Source organism: Pongo pygmaeus, chromosome 15 (assembly GCF_028885625.2).
Source record: "Pongo pygmaeus isolate AG05252 chromosome 15, NHGRI_mPonPyg2-v2.0_pri, whole genome shotgun sequence".
NCBI classification, from domain to species: domain Eukaryota; kingdom Metazoa; phylum Chordata; class Mammalia; order Primates; family Hominidae; genus Pongo; species Pongo pygmaeus.
In genome coordinates this window covers 75,601,419-75,616,689 of record NC_072388.2, presented here as the reverse complement: position 1 = coordinate 75,616,689, position 15,271 = coordinate 75,601,419, and positions in this window count along the sequence as shown.

Genomic DNA, 15,271 nt, shown 5'->3' with positions numbered 1-15,271 from the left:
TTTCCAAAGCTTGGAATATTTGCAAGTAAACAGTTGTGGAGGCTGGAATGTAATGAAGAAAAACTGCTCTAGAAGGCTGGGAAATTGAGGATCTGTGTTGAATAGTAGTAACATTTGACAAAGCTGTTGTTGCCCATGGTAACTGTATAATAAAAAATAGATCTAATAAACTCGTGGACATTGGCAAGGTGATTTCCGGGAAGAATGTTGAAAGTGGTTTAGAATGTTTTAGCTGCCTGTGATAAGGTATGGGAAGAGAGAGATCAGCTAAAGAAAGAATTGTTCAGTTTGCAACAACAGTTGAATAACTATAGAGAAGTCAGAAAGTAATGGGTTGAAAACCAGAACTACTACTTAATTCTGGTCCTTCAAGCCAGTAAATTATTTTCAAAGTAAGTAATGGCCTCAGGGTAAAGAATTAGTAAAGAGTGTAACTATGGGATCCTTAGATAAAACCTTGAAAAGATTTATGGTGGCTCCTAGTAGATCCTCTCAACTAGATAAAAGGGATTTAGTTTGCCAAAATTAGCAAGAGGCCATCTAGGAAAGAATTTCAAATGTGGCTCTATGGCATGAAGCTGACCAGAATCAGATAAACTGGAAACCCACAAAGTCTTTATGAGAACTGCATTGGCAAAAGCACTGCTGGCTAGGACTAAAAGGCTCTGAGATAATTTGAAATACTATACTTTAATACAAACTAATTCTAGCTATATGCATTAACACAGATGATGACCAGTTAGGCTTATCGTAAGAATGCAAAGTTGGTTTAATGTTAGACCACTGAATAAGATAATGCATTATATTAACAGATTAAAGGTGGAATAAACATACAATTTTTTTAAGTGAAGAACTGTTGGCAATATTAAAAATTAGATCATGATAAAAAAGTTTTAGCAAACGACAGATAGAAGGAATCATCTTTAACCTAACAGAGGAAAATTAATTATATATTTTCAGAAAAGTACAAAGCATACTTAATGGTAAAATGTTGAAAGCATTCTCTTTAAGGTCAGGAATTAGACTTAAATGTTAGTTACCATCACTTACATACAATATCATATTAGAAGTCATAATAATTGTGGTAAGATAAGAAAAACATGTATATACAATTTGAAAAAAAGCTACCACCATTTTGAAATGATATAGATGTCTCAGATACAAATTTGGAATTAATAAGAGTATTTAGCACAGTTAATGGACACAAAATCAATATTCAAGCCAATTGCATTCAGCAACAATCCAAGAGTTCCTCTTGCACGAGACATATTTACCAGGAGTCTTATAGAAGAATTTTCATTATGTTTTTGTTTATAATAACAAAAATGGAAAAGAATGGAATAGTTATCAATGGTAAAATAGCTCTATACATTAGGATATGTTCATACAACAGAAAACTACATATCACTAAAAACTGATAAAACTGTAACTATGTATATGAACAGAGATCATTCTCAAAAACATGTCAAGTAAAAAAATCATGTCTCAGAATAATAATACTGTATTATCCCATTTACATAAAATTCAAAACCAGACAAACCAAAAAAGTATGTATTAATAGTTTAGTGACATATATACAGGAAGAAAATTAAAAGTAAAAACAAAGGAATGAAAAACAAAACATTTGAGGTCAGAGAGGAACTTCAAAGATGTGGAAGCTGTTCTATTTCTTAGGCTGGGTGGTGGGTTCACAGGTGTTTACTATTTTTAAATAGTACGTATACATCATTTATATTATTTTCTGTATGATACATCATATAATTTGAAAGTTTTAAGAAATATTTAGTCTATGGGACATTTCCCCTATGAAGCTTTCACAAAACCGACTTTCCAAAGGAACAGGTGGGTACACCTTTTATTTATGTTCCCACAGATTCACCTCTTTTAAAACTTGTAGCAAATTATCCATCACTGTATACTTGTTGGTGTTCCCACCTAAATGGCGAGATCTTTGAAGACAAGAATTACTTTTGTTATAAATAAAGTTTTGGTGCTGCAAAAGAAATAGCACTTGAATATAAAATTTTCTTTTTTACTTCTCAGCAAGGCAATTTACTTCTATAGAAGGGTGTGCCCTCACAGATGGAGCAGTGGTGAGTGCACACCCGAACAAGGGAGGGGAAGGGGGTCTTATTCCTGACACATGTGGCCCCTGCTGCTTTGTCATTCTCCTATTGGTTAGGGTTAGTCCGCACAGGCTAAACTAATTCCGATTGGCTAATTTAAAGAGAGTGACGGGGTGAGTGGTTTGGCAGGAAAAATGATTATGGCAGAGCAGGAAATCGGAATGAGTCAGGGTGGAGAATAAGCAGGTAATTGGAATGAGTCAGGGTGGAGCAGGTGATTGAAAAGGTTGCTTTACAAGGAAGTTAAGTTTAAAAGTACAAGGCAAAGAATTCAACATACTGACATATTGATTCTTTGAAGAGAAATTTAGAACTCATGTCTATAACAATCTTCTTATTTATCTTAGTAGCCTTGGCACTTAGCACATGGTCTGGTTAATAGTATATGCTAATAAAGATTTCTTTTAGGGTAAGGAGGGGATTAATTGTTGCTGAAAGGTGGTAAACCATACATATCCTAATGCACACACATATACACAGCTTATTTTCCTTTCAGATTTGTCTTACATTGCAGTCTAGTAATTTTCCAATTCTTGTTTTTTTGTTTTTGTTTTTGTTTTGAGATGGAGTTTCCCTCTGTTCAAGCTGTAGTGCAGTGGTGCGGTTTCAGCTTACTGCAGCCTCTGCCCCCAGGTTCAGGAGATTCTCGTGCCTCAGCCTCCAGAATAGCTGATGTTACAGGAAAGTGGTCTCATTCCAGACCACAAGAGAGGGTTCTTCAATCACGCACAAGAAGCAATTCAGGGGGAGTCCACGGTGCAAAACAAAAGTGAGTTTATTAAGAAAGTAAAATGGTTAAAATGTTACAGGAAAGGAGTCCCCATCTACATCCCAAGAAAGGGTTCTCGGATCTCGCACAAGAAAGAATTCAGGGTGATTCTGCAGTGCAAAGTGAAAGCAAGTTTATTAAGAAAGTAAAGGAATAAAAGAATGGCTACTCCATAGACAGAGCAGCCCCGAGGGCTGCTGGTTGCCCATTTTTATGATTATTTCTTGATGATATGCTAAACAAGGGGTGGATTGTTCATGCCTCCCCTTTTTAGACAATACAAGGTAACTTCCTGATGTTGCCATGGCATTTGTACACTGTCATGGTACTGATGGGAGTGTAGCAGTGAGGACATGCAGAGGTCACTCTCATGGCCATTTTGGTTTGGTGGGTTTTGGCCGGCTCCTTTACTGCAAACTGCATTATCAGCAAGGTCTGTATGACCTCTATTTTGTGCTGACCTCCTATCTCATCCTGTGACTTAGAATGCCTTAACCATCTGGGAATGCAGCCCAGTAGGTTTCAGCCTTGTTTTACCCAGCTCCTATTCAAGATGGAGTTGCTCTGGTTCACACACCTCTGACAAAAGAACAGCTACTCCATAGACAGAGTAGGGCATTCCTGAAAGTAAGAGGAGGAACACGTCCACCCTAGGTACAATGCTGGTATATATAGGATAAAAAAGATCCTGGGGAGATGTGCTCTGCTACAAGGGTTTGTGATAGAGGATTAATTTTCTTAATGACAGTATTTTGCAAGAATCGATATTATCATATTATCTTTAAAGCAAAATTAGGAATGTCTTTGTTCCCAAGATATCAGGATATTAGGATACTCTCAAGTCTGGGTCTGTTCAGTAAACATGATAAATTTGTTCCTTTGACTGTAAGCATCTAGAATCTAGGAATACCTAACTTTCTGGGAATGCAGCCCAGCAAGTCCCAGCCTCATTTTCCTAGCCCTCACTCAAGATGGAGTCGCTCTAACATTAGGATTACAGGCCACCACCACCACACCCAGCTAATTTTGTATTTTTAGTAGAGACGGGGTTTCACCATGTTGGTCAGGCTTGTCTCTTAACTCCTGACCTCGAGTGATCCACCCACCTTGGCCTCCCAAAGTGCTGGGATTACAGGCATGAGCCACCATGCCCGGCCTCAACTCTTGTTTTTATCCTAATATTTTGTTAAATTCAGAGTTTTCTTTGTGTGTGTGTGTGCGTGCACGTGTTTGTGTGTATACACCTGCATGCATGCACACAAAGGCTGAGGAAAGGAGATTGGAGGGGATGGGTGGGGAGAGTGTACAGAGGAAAAGGAGAAAGTGTAGATACTCAAAAGCAAATAATCCCGTTTCCCAGAGTAAAAGCCAGTCTTAGCAAAGCCGGGGTGTAGGTAATGTTAAACAGACCCTTGGAATTCCCCTCAGTTTGTCTTTTGGTCCCTTCCTGCCCGCTACTTTAGCCCTGCTCCCCACCCCCACCTCTCTTGTCTTGTATTTCACTCTCAAAAGACTGACATGTAAATTTCTTTTTAGATGTCAGTTGAGACCTAATGTACTCCTCCCTCATGGACATTTTCTTTTCAACAGGGGACCCCTTAAGGCAGAAAAGCTTGTAAAACTCTAGAAACACAACTCCAAAGTGCTATTTTAGGCACTGTAACAGATTGATGCAGAAGAAAAAAAAAGAAAGATTTCACTGAAAAGTATCTCCATTTCTGATTTTTCTTTTTCTTTCTTTTTTTTTTTTGAGACATAGTGTCACTTTTGTCGCCCAGGCTGGAGTGCAATGGTGCAATCTTGGCTCACTGCAACCTCCGCCTCCTGGGTTTAAGCCATTCTCCTGCCTCAGTCTCCTAAGTAATTGGGATTACGGGCACCCGCCACCATGCCCGGTTATTTTCTCTTTCTTTTTTTTTTTTTTTGTATTTTTAGTGGTGATGGGGTTTCACCATGTTGGCCAGGCTGGTCTTGAACTCCTGACCTCAGGTGATCCTCCCCCCACCTCGGCCTCCCAAAGTGCTGCGATTGCAGGCGTGAGCCACCGCGCCTGGCCCATTTCTGGATTTTCTTGGAGATTGGACACTATGGCCTCACTGTGCCCATCTCCTATATGGCAACTATTGCATGGTGCTGGGAAGCAGCCACTCTTAATTTTTTTGGTTTGTTTTTCATTTTTTATTTTTATTTTAGTTTTTTGAGACATGGTCTCTCTCTGTTTCTCAGGCTGGCCCTTTAAACAGGCTGTCATCCTGAAGCTCTTCCCAGTCCCTATGACTCGCTTCATTCAAATGCATCATCTGTCTGTTGGAGTTGGTGAGTCCTTACTCTGCAGCATGCATGAAGGTGTAGGAGGGATGAGAAAAGGAGAAAGGGCATCCAAGAGAGCTCTGTGCCATGCAAGAAGCTCTTACAGATTTTCTTAAGGGGACTAGTAATTAAAAAAAAACTTCAGTGATTCACTGATTGCTGTACACTGTTGAAAGGGATCACAGAAGATTGCTTGTGGGTGTGGTAATAAAGATGTTAATGGTGATGATGGTGATGATGATGATGTGATGATGGTGAAGGCTGTCCTTGCATTGCTATAAAGAAATCCCCGAGACTGGATAATTTATAAGAAAAGAGGTTTAATTGGCTCAAGGTTCTGCAGGCTATACAGGAAGCATAGTGCTGGCATCCACTTCTGGGGAGGCCTCAGGAAGCTTTCAAATATGGTGGAAGTCACATGGTGAAAGCAGGAGTGAGAGACAGAGCAAGAGAGTGAGAGAATGAGACGCCACACACTTTTAAACAGCCAGATCTCAGGAGAACTCACTCACTACCTGGCAGACAGCACCAGAGGAATGGCACTAAACCGTTGATGAGAAATTCACCCCCATAGTCCAGTCACCTCCCACCAGGTCCCACCTCCAATATTGGGGGTTACAATTCAACATGAGATTTGGGAAGAGACTCAGATATATATTCCAAACTATATCAGTGGTGGTGACGACGATGATGATGATGGTGATGAGGATAGTGTAATGATGATAATGATGATGACGATGGCTGTGATGATGATGACAGCTACAATCCAGTACCAGGCTCTGTGATGGGCACTTTAGATGCTTTTTCTCTAGTCATTAGAACAACCTTACAAAGTAGGTGGAATTATTAACCATTTTACAGTAGAGAAAACTGAGGATCCAGGGAGTTACGTATGTCAAGAGCCCCACACTTGGGAGGTCTCCAGACATGCTTTTACAGTCACATAATTCCTCTATCAATAAGAATTTTTTTGAGCATGCATGTGCCTCCTTTTCCGTCTATTTATCCATAAAGCATAAATTAGTACTGTGATTGTTAGTTAATATCTCAAGACACAGAATATGCCCAGGGCAAAGTTTACTGTGAATAATAGTGATGTAAATCCATATTTCAAAGTCTTCTTAATAATTTTTTACTCTTTTTTTTTGAGGGGTGGGTGGCAATTGCTTGTCAGATGTGATTAGATCAACATTATTTTTACCTCATCAGATGGTTGACAAAGAGCTTGTTGTGGGAGTGGGAGAAGTTTCAGCTCCGTCATTTTTCATGTCAACTTGCAGTTTGAGCTACGATTCCTAATTGTCCTCTTTGTGAGGGCAATTCAGTTAAAACTAGATAATACTGCCTGTAAATTCACTTAACCAGCCAAAGATAACTGCAATTGGCCAACATGCCAGCGCAGGCACTGCAGCTCGCTCTTTGAGGCCCCTCCCTTGCTCCTTACCCCAAGTCTCGGTGGCCCTGGAACAATGAGAGACAAACTTAATTTCCTTCTTTTTGTTTAGATTTGACAAGTGGTGCTAAAAGCTTCCGGGGGGCTGGGCGCAGTGGCTCACACCTGTAATCCCAGCACTTTGGGAGGCTGAAGCGGGCAGTTCATGAGGTCAGGAGTCCGAGACCATCCTGACCAGCATGGGGAAACCCCATCTCTACTAAAAATATAAAAAAATTAGCCAGGCGTGGTGGTACATGCCTGTAATCCCAGCCAGGCTGAGGCAGGAGAATTGCTTGAACTGGGGAGGCAGAGGTTGTAGTGAGCTGAGATTGCACCACTGCACTCTAGCTTGGGTGACAGAGCAAGACTCCATCTCGGGGGAAAAAAAAGGCTTCCAGCGTTCCAGTGCATCATCTTATGCCCCCTTTTTTGAGGCCTATGGCGGTGGTCCTAAGATCCAAATACAGGGCATTTTCTCTCTTTCTCTCTTTCTCTCTCTCTCTCTCTTTCTCTCCCCATCCCTCCTCTCTCCACCACCCTAAGACCTGTGCTCCTACCATGGTAGACTGCCTTGGTGTCAGTTTTGGTTTTCATTAGAGCAAAAATGTTTGGAACCAGGAGTCAAGGCCCACCTTATCTCTTTGTCTTTCTTTCTCTTCCTTCTCATATTTTGTTCCCTGCCAAAAGAAATATGCTGGCTTTGAATTTGAAAAAGTAAATAAATAAATAAATAAATAAATAAATAAATAAAAGCCCTTCAGTGGAATAGAAAATGTAAAGCTTTTAGGTCTTTTTTTCTAGAAAATATCTGCGTATTGCTTGACTTCTGAGATCTCCCTGATTCTGAGGGGCTCAATAGATCAATAGATGTTTGTGGAGTAAATGAAGGAAGGAGGAAAGAAAAAATGAAGGAGTGTGTTGGGGATGCCTGAGATGGTTAAGAGAAAGAGGAAAATGGAGAAATGATGGGATGGCAGGATTTGGAGATAGAACTGGGGGCTTCAGAAGTCCTCAAGCACCTACCTTTGAGAATTAAATGACGTCTAACCTTGGTCAGCATTTGGAAGGACACTTTTTGTTCAAAAAAGAAAAACGGTACAGTACACTGTGATAAGACCATTTCCTTTCTCACAGCGTCTCCTTTAATGTCAGGTCTGAAATATGAAGTCATTAGGGGATATTAAAACAGTGCTGACAAACTAATTAACAAAAGACATTACGCCGGATGGGCTCAATTTATCCTTTTTAATGGTTCTTATAAATGGGTGCCGCCAATTAAAATTAATAAAGATTTACCAGCGATTGCCCGGTGTACGTTGCTAAGAAGAGCCGCTGAAGGTCGGCTTAAAGTCAGCTTTGTCAAAGTTGCAAGTTCAGCTCCTGAGCAGCAAGCCCCACAGAGTCCCTGGCTTTTTTGTTTCCCCCTGGCTGTTTCTCCTTCAGCTCCCTCCTCTCGACTTTCTATCCTTGGCTCTGAGTTGTTTGCCCAACATCTCTTCCACCCCACTGTCAGCTCAGCTCCGTCCTAGGCTGACTGAGATGCTCAACAATTAAATACATAAAGGAAAGAATAAAACACTCCTCCCAGTCTCACAGTAGCTGGTCCGATTTGTCACAATTTGCATTATGGCATTTCTGCTGTTACTTATGGAAAGTGCCTTCTGGGTTTGTTTAGCGGAGCCCATTTCTTGAGATCCACCCAGCCTGGCTTATCCTGAAACCTTCTTGGTGTCCTCAGATTCCTGAGAGATCCAACAGGATGGGTGCGTGGTCCTGAAAACGCTGTCCTGAGAGTTGTCCCAAAGCTGGAATGTGCTTTAAGTGGGTGAGGGTTTGGAGAGAGTGGTGGTGGCCATTACTCAGGGAACGTTCTGGTCATTCTCCTTTTTATCAACTGCAGATTTCTTTTATGATGCATTAGACCGTTCCTAATTGATCTCTGTCTTAATGCAAGGGATACCTGTGATGTGCACGCAGACGGACCAGTGTTCTAAAGCATCCCCACCCCCGTCTTTCTGAACACTTCTCCAGCTCAGGGCTGAGCAGCTGCTCTGCTAGAACTCTTCTTACCCCTAGATCCAAGCTGCTTCTATCCCACAGTTAGGCCCGCCTTGGCTCTACTCAGCATCAGCCTCAAGGGTGAGTTCTTTATAACCAGCATTCAAGGAGTGGGGCCAGGTGAGCTCCTGAAAAATACCTCCTTTGTCTTTCCTGTAAACAGGGTTAAGTTCTTACCTCCTCACATCTGGATATGGTGGTTGTAGCAAGGGTTGGGGATGAGATAAAGTGGGAGGCTCCAAAGAAGTGAAATCTTAGAGGCACTTGTCCAGGGGCCACTCGTACAGCTGTCACTGGCTGCATGAGGGAGTAAAGATCCCACCTCTCTGTTCAAGCCTGGGAAGAGCCTGTGTTTGAGGGTAAGTGATAGTAAGGGAATTCCTTTAAGGCAAAAGCCAACAGGTTGGAGTCACAGGAGCCTGAAGTGTGGTTCCCAGCGCTCCCAGAATGGATCTGAAGGATACCAAATGGTCCCTTCTCCCTATGGGCTGGTCCCGTGCCCCTTGGCTTGAAGTTCTCAGGGTAGGAATCACTTGAAGGTTGCATGCCAGGTGCTGATCTTGGCTCTAGAAAACCTCATTTAATGCTGCTTCCCTGGTTCTCTTGCTGAGCTCCAGGAACTCAGGTGAGTTTGTTAGATAAACCATGTGACACCTGGTACCTTAAAGGCCTGAGGAACAGGACAGGCATGCCAACAGGGTACAAGTGGGTCAAGAGGAAGTGTGAGCCTTCTCAGCTTGAGAGGGCAAAGGAGCTAAAACCTGACTTTTCCACTTCGCAAATTACCCAGTATCTGCCTTTTCCTTGTGTGCCTTTGATACGGGATTCTGCATATAAGCTCCCTGAAAAGAGGAAGCAATCAGGACGACCAGGCAGGCACTTGGATGCAACTTCTTGAGTGAAGTCTGATGCTGGCACTGCAGTCTCCAGCAGGTCTGTGTCACACGCTCCTGTTTTAAATGGTGCCCTGGGTATCTGCTGCCATTGGACATCATCTTACCTCATAGGCTTCCTGGGAGAAGGCCGCATTTGGGATCATCCAAGGCAGGCACCGTGGAAAAACCACTGCCTGTAGAGTCAACCAGACTAGGCACCTACCACATCTGGCTGTGTGCCATTGGAGACAGCCATGTATAATGCTGAGCACATGATTACATTAAGTGCATATTGGTTCTTTTCCTAGGTTTTTTCCACGGAGAGGGTGACTTTTATGTGTTAACTTGACTGGGCCCCAAGGTACGCAGATGATGGCCAAACGTTACTCTGGTTTATCTGTGAGGGTGTTTTTGGATGAGATTAATGTTGGAATCTGTAGATTGAGTAAAGCAGATTGTCCTCCTCAGTGTGGGGGCTTCATTCAACCAGTTGAAGTCCTGAGAAAAACAAAAAGGTGGCCCTCCCACAGTGAGAAGGAATTCTCCTGTTCAACAGCATTTCGGACTTGTCAGCCTCCATAATCATGTGAGCTAATGCCTTAGAGTAAAACTATCTGTCTGTCTGTCTATCTGTCATCTTTCTTTCTTTCTATCTATCTATCTATTGCCTACTGTTTCTGTTTCTCTGAAGTACTCTTATTATGTCTGCATTTCTGTCACCTTCATCTGTTGACAATATGGGGTTAATATTGCCCTGATTCTCAGACTGTGTGGTTGGAGGGAAGTGACATTCTTGTCAAGTCAAATGGCATTGTTAAAATAATCTCAGAAAAGCTGGGTGTGGTGGCTTACGCCTGTAATCCCAGCACTTTGGGAGGTCAAGGTGGGTAGATCACTTGAGGTCAGGAGTTCGAGACCAGCCTGGCCAACATGGTGAAACCCCATCTCTACTAAAAATACAAAAAACTGGCCGGGCATGGTGGTGCGCACCTGTAATCCCAGCTACTCAGGAGACTGAGGCAGGAGAATCACTTGAACCTAGGAGGCGGAGGTTGCAGTGAGCTGAGATCACACCACTGTACTCCAGTCTAGGTGACAAGAGTGAAACTCCGTCTCAAAAAAAAACTCAGACCCTAATTTTTCAGTGTCTCCAAAAAGGAGAGAACCATGAAGACTTGGACTTACTTTAAAAATCAGAAAAATCATAGCGCAGTGGAATATATTTGTTCCAGGTCATTCTGAGTCATAGAAACCAGAGCCGGAAAGGCTCCTGAAAGCAAGGGTTGGACCACAGGACAAGGAGAGACAGCTCTCACAGAAAGGGCAGGGTAGGTTCATTCTCACCTTGGAGGGGCTCCAGGTAGAGCAGACTCCAGCTACTTTCTCTATTACCCCTTCCCCATTTCCCACCTAATTTTCAAGTCTTCATGGAAATGTGGAAACGGGCAAGGTAGGCAGTCCCACAGCTAAGCTCCTCTGAAGGCCGTGGGGAAACCATCCATGGGCAATGAATTCACTGGAAATGTGACCTCCAGAGAACCTGACTCTCTGGGAGGCATTAGCCACACTCTTAATCATGCATTTTATTGTTTCCTTTCTAGCATTGCACAGCAAGTCACTTGTGTGACAGTATATTAGGGACGACAGAGCAAGTTAGAATAAATAGACTCTGTTCCCTCGCAGAGCCTCCTCTATCAGAAACCAGGATGCAAATGCCTTCTGAAGGCCAGAGGGGTAAAGAGTCCCTGAAGTGGACTGAAGAGATGAATTCAAAAGGAAAGAGTGTTCCAAGGAATGCCTTCAGTCCGGCCAATCTTAAACAGCAAGATACAGACACGCGAGTTAAAAATTAAAATGTTTCCCATTATAATCTTTTAGTTTTCATATTAGGGACTAATTTAATTTTAACTGTGACCCCTCCCCACTACCGACTTGTCAAATGTGATTTTAGGGTTTAATGTGAGATGACCCCCATCAGGAAGGAGTAAGACGGGCAGTTGAAAGATCACTGGACTTAGAACCACAAGATGCCCTGGCATTCTGTCGTTCCTCAGCTGCTGGCAGGGTGACTTTGGATAAGTAGCCCCACTTCTCTGTGTTCCGATTGCTTCAGCTTTCTGTGGTCAGTTAGGAATCACACCCCCCACTTACCACAAAAAAGACTCAAATGGGACTATGTACCCAAAAGCAATGTGTACATAAATGTGAGGAGTTAGTAGATCCCCCTTAAGGATTTCTGATCAGGAGGGAAAATGGAGTGAGACTGGGGATGTGTCCTTAGCTGGGGAAATAAGATAGCATTTATTATACTTCAGTAGTTAACAACCTTGTACATTGGACGCTTTTATCTTCTTTATACAAATGAGAAAATAAAAGTTTAATAAAGTCAAGAATTGCACATGGTCACACAACGAGAGAGTACCAATCCTTGGACCCGAGCTCATGTCTTCTGACTCCATAGCTCTTGCCCTTTCTACCGTGCTAAGCTGGCTTTAATCAGTATTCCAGAATTATCCAGTCAGCACTCTAAAGCTCAGCCCCTTCTCAGGAACTGTGGTAATGAGACAGTAGAGACAAACAAATTGAGGGCCCCAGCGTCTATTGCCTATTTATAGCCCTGTGGACTTACGTGAGGGAAACTGTCATATATTTGTTGTTAATTCATCCATCCATCCATCATCATCTAGGGTTCTTTAATATGATAGAAAAATAATAGGATTTGGGGCTGGGCATGGTGGCTCATGCTAGTATCCAGCACTTTGGGAATTCGAGACCAGCCGGAGCAACACGGTGAAACCCTGTCTCTATAAAAAAAACAAAAAACAAAAATTAGTTGGGCATGATTGCTTGAGCCTGAAACGCAAGGCTGCAGGGAACTGTGATTGTACCAATGCAAAACTCCAGCCTGGGTGACAGAGTAAGACCCTGTCTCAAAAAAAAAAAATAAATAAATAAATGTAAAAAAAGGATGTGGAGTCGGAAGAAGAACTGGATTTCTTCCACCTGTATCAGAAACATTTGTTAAGTATGCAAATTCCCAAACCTACTGAATCAGATTCTCCAGAGCTAGAACCTAGTAATCTGTTTCTTTTACAATCTCTCTAGGTAATTCTGTTTGAGAATTACTGCTGAAGGCCTCATCCCAACTTTTGGCAGGTTTCAGGCTGCTCGAAGAATATAAAATCAAACATTACCCTGGTTTGGGGTGAGGGACTATGTTACGGGCTCTGTCCTAGAGACTGAGTTATCCTTGACTCTCTGTGAAGTGGAGCTCTCTGGTGCTCCCTTTTCTTCCATTCTTTTTGCCTCCAATTCTGGCTTTTTCCCTAAGCAAGGGAACAATCTTCCCTGATTTGGTGACACTCAAGGTTGATCCTGCTCTGGGGTGTTCTTCTCTCCCCTTCTACACTGAAACATGGCACATTCTAGAATCCTAGAGTACTGAGGAACCCCGGAGATTAAAAGTTAGCTCTTCAGATTAAAACCCTGGAGATTAAAACTATCTGTGTTCTTTCTATTATATAAAGCTTCCTTGCATATAGATAGAATTTAAATGCTTGAATATATGAGTCAGTGACTGAATATTTCTCCCAGGCTATTCCAGGCTCAAAATATTTGCCTAGGACAAGCTCTTCATGATCACTGGGAAACTAGACATCTATAATAGAAATTTTAATCATTCTCATTTACTATAACGGTAACTATGGATACTAGCATCATTTATTGAGCATCTATGTGCCAGGTGCTATATTAGATGCTTTACAGACATCATCTTTTTTTTTTTTTTTTTTTGAGATGGAGTCTCACTCTGTCACCTAGGCTGGAGTGCAGTGGCGCAATCTCAGCTCACTGCAACCTCTGCCTCCCGGGTTCAAGTGATTCTCCTGCCTCAGCCTCCTGAGTAGCTGGAACTACAGGTGTGCGCCACCATGCCTGGCTAATTTTTGTATTTTTAGTAGAGACAGGGTTTCACCATGTTGGCCAGGCTGGTCTCGAACTCCCAACCTCAGGTGATCTGCCTGCCTTGGCTTCCCAAAGTGCTGGGATTACAGGCGTGAGCCACCATGCCCAGCCTACACACATCATCTTACAACATCCTTACGAAAGTCTGGCAAAGTACGTGTTTTTATCTTCAGTGTATGGATGAAGAAACTGAGGCTTAGAAAACCAGGCTGATTTGTTCAAGGTCACAACTAGGGAGTGGCAGAGCCAGATATGTGTGTCCAAAGCCCATGGTTTTTTTTGGGGGACTATCCTAAGGAGTTCTTTATAGCCTAACTATCACTCTGGCAGGTCTCCCAGGAATTTTGTGGACAGCTTGAATCATTGAAACTGCCTGGTCTTAGCCTACATGGAAGCCTTGGGAAATAGTGACAATCCTCACCAAAACAGGAGCAGCTTTGGGTGCAGTTGTCATAATTTCAATGAGAGGCTTATATTTGGGCAGACTCTCCTGCTCTAAGTCAAAAGAGGAATAGGATGGAGACCTCTTAGCCCATAGACCACTGGATCTACTTGAAGAAAATGCATATGGTGGAAAGAATGAAATCTTATATTTATTTAGCGCTCAATACATTACAAAACACTTCCACATACATGCTCCAAATTTATGTCTCAACACACATGCTCCAATAGCAGGTAGGTTGGAGGGGAGGGCATTATAATTTTCTGTAATTGTTTAGATGAGGACATGGAGACTCAGAAATGATAAGTAAATTTTCAAGGTAATGTAACTAGTGAGTGGCTGAACCAGGATGAAAATACAGTTCTCCAGATCTCAAACCTACCAACAGTGCTTCTCAAAACTTTAATGTGTAAACATATCACTTGGAGATCTTGTTTAAATGCAGATTTCGATTTAGGAGGCCTAGGATGGGGCCTGAGATTTTGCATTTTTCTTTCTTTCTTTTTTTTTTTTTTGGAGACAGAGTCTCGTTCTGTCACCCAGGCTGGAGTTCAGTGGTGCAATTTCGGTTCACCTCAACCTCTGCCTCCCAGGTTTAAGCAATTCTCGTGCCTCAGCCTTCCTAGTAGCTGGGACTACAGGCACACACCACCACAGCCGGCTAATATTTATATTTTTAGTAGAGATGGGGTTTCACCATGTTGGACAGGCTGGTCTCGAACTCCTGACCTCAGGTGATCTACCTGCCTTGGCCTCCCAAAGTGCTGGGATTACAGGTGTGAGCCACTGCACCTGGGCAGATTTTGCATTTCTAAGAAGCTCTCAGATGATGCCAATGCTGCTCGCCCACAGACCACACTTTAAGCAGTGAAGTTCTAGACTATGGTGCCTTGGTCTGGGCACTGATCATCCCCATCAGGCTGATAATCCTCACCAGGTCACACTTCTTCAAGGCTCCTCCTTGCTTTTTCCTTTGTCCTCTTGTGTGGGGGCTTCTTTTTGAGTAGGGTAGAGTTGGGAGCTTCATGAAAAAGAATTACGAAAGGAAAAGAGATTTAATGTCTTGTTTGATGACATTTCTTTTTCTGAAAAATGGAAATGAAATAATATACCACCTTTAAGTTCCTTTTAGGGTCATGAAGATAAGAAATACAAGTCAGTAAATCACATAAAAAGTGCCCAGCTGAGGACAAACCAGCAGCATTCTGGCCTCGATACTCCTTTGAGTTTTCTATCAGAAAGGTGTACGTTTTGAAGTAATGAAAATATGCTGGCAACTTTATTGGAGGAAAG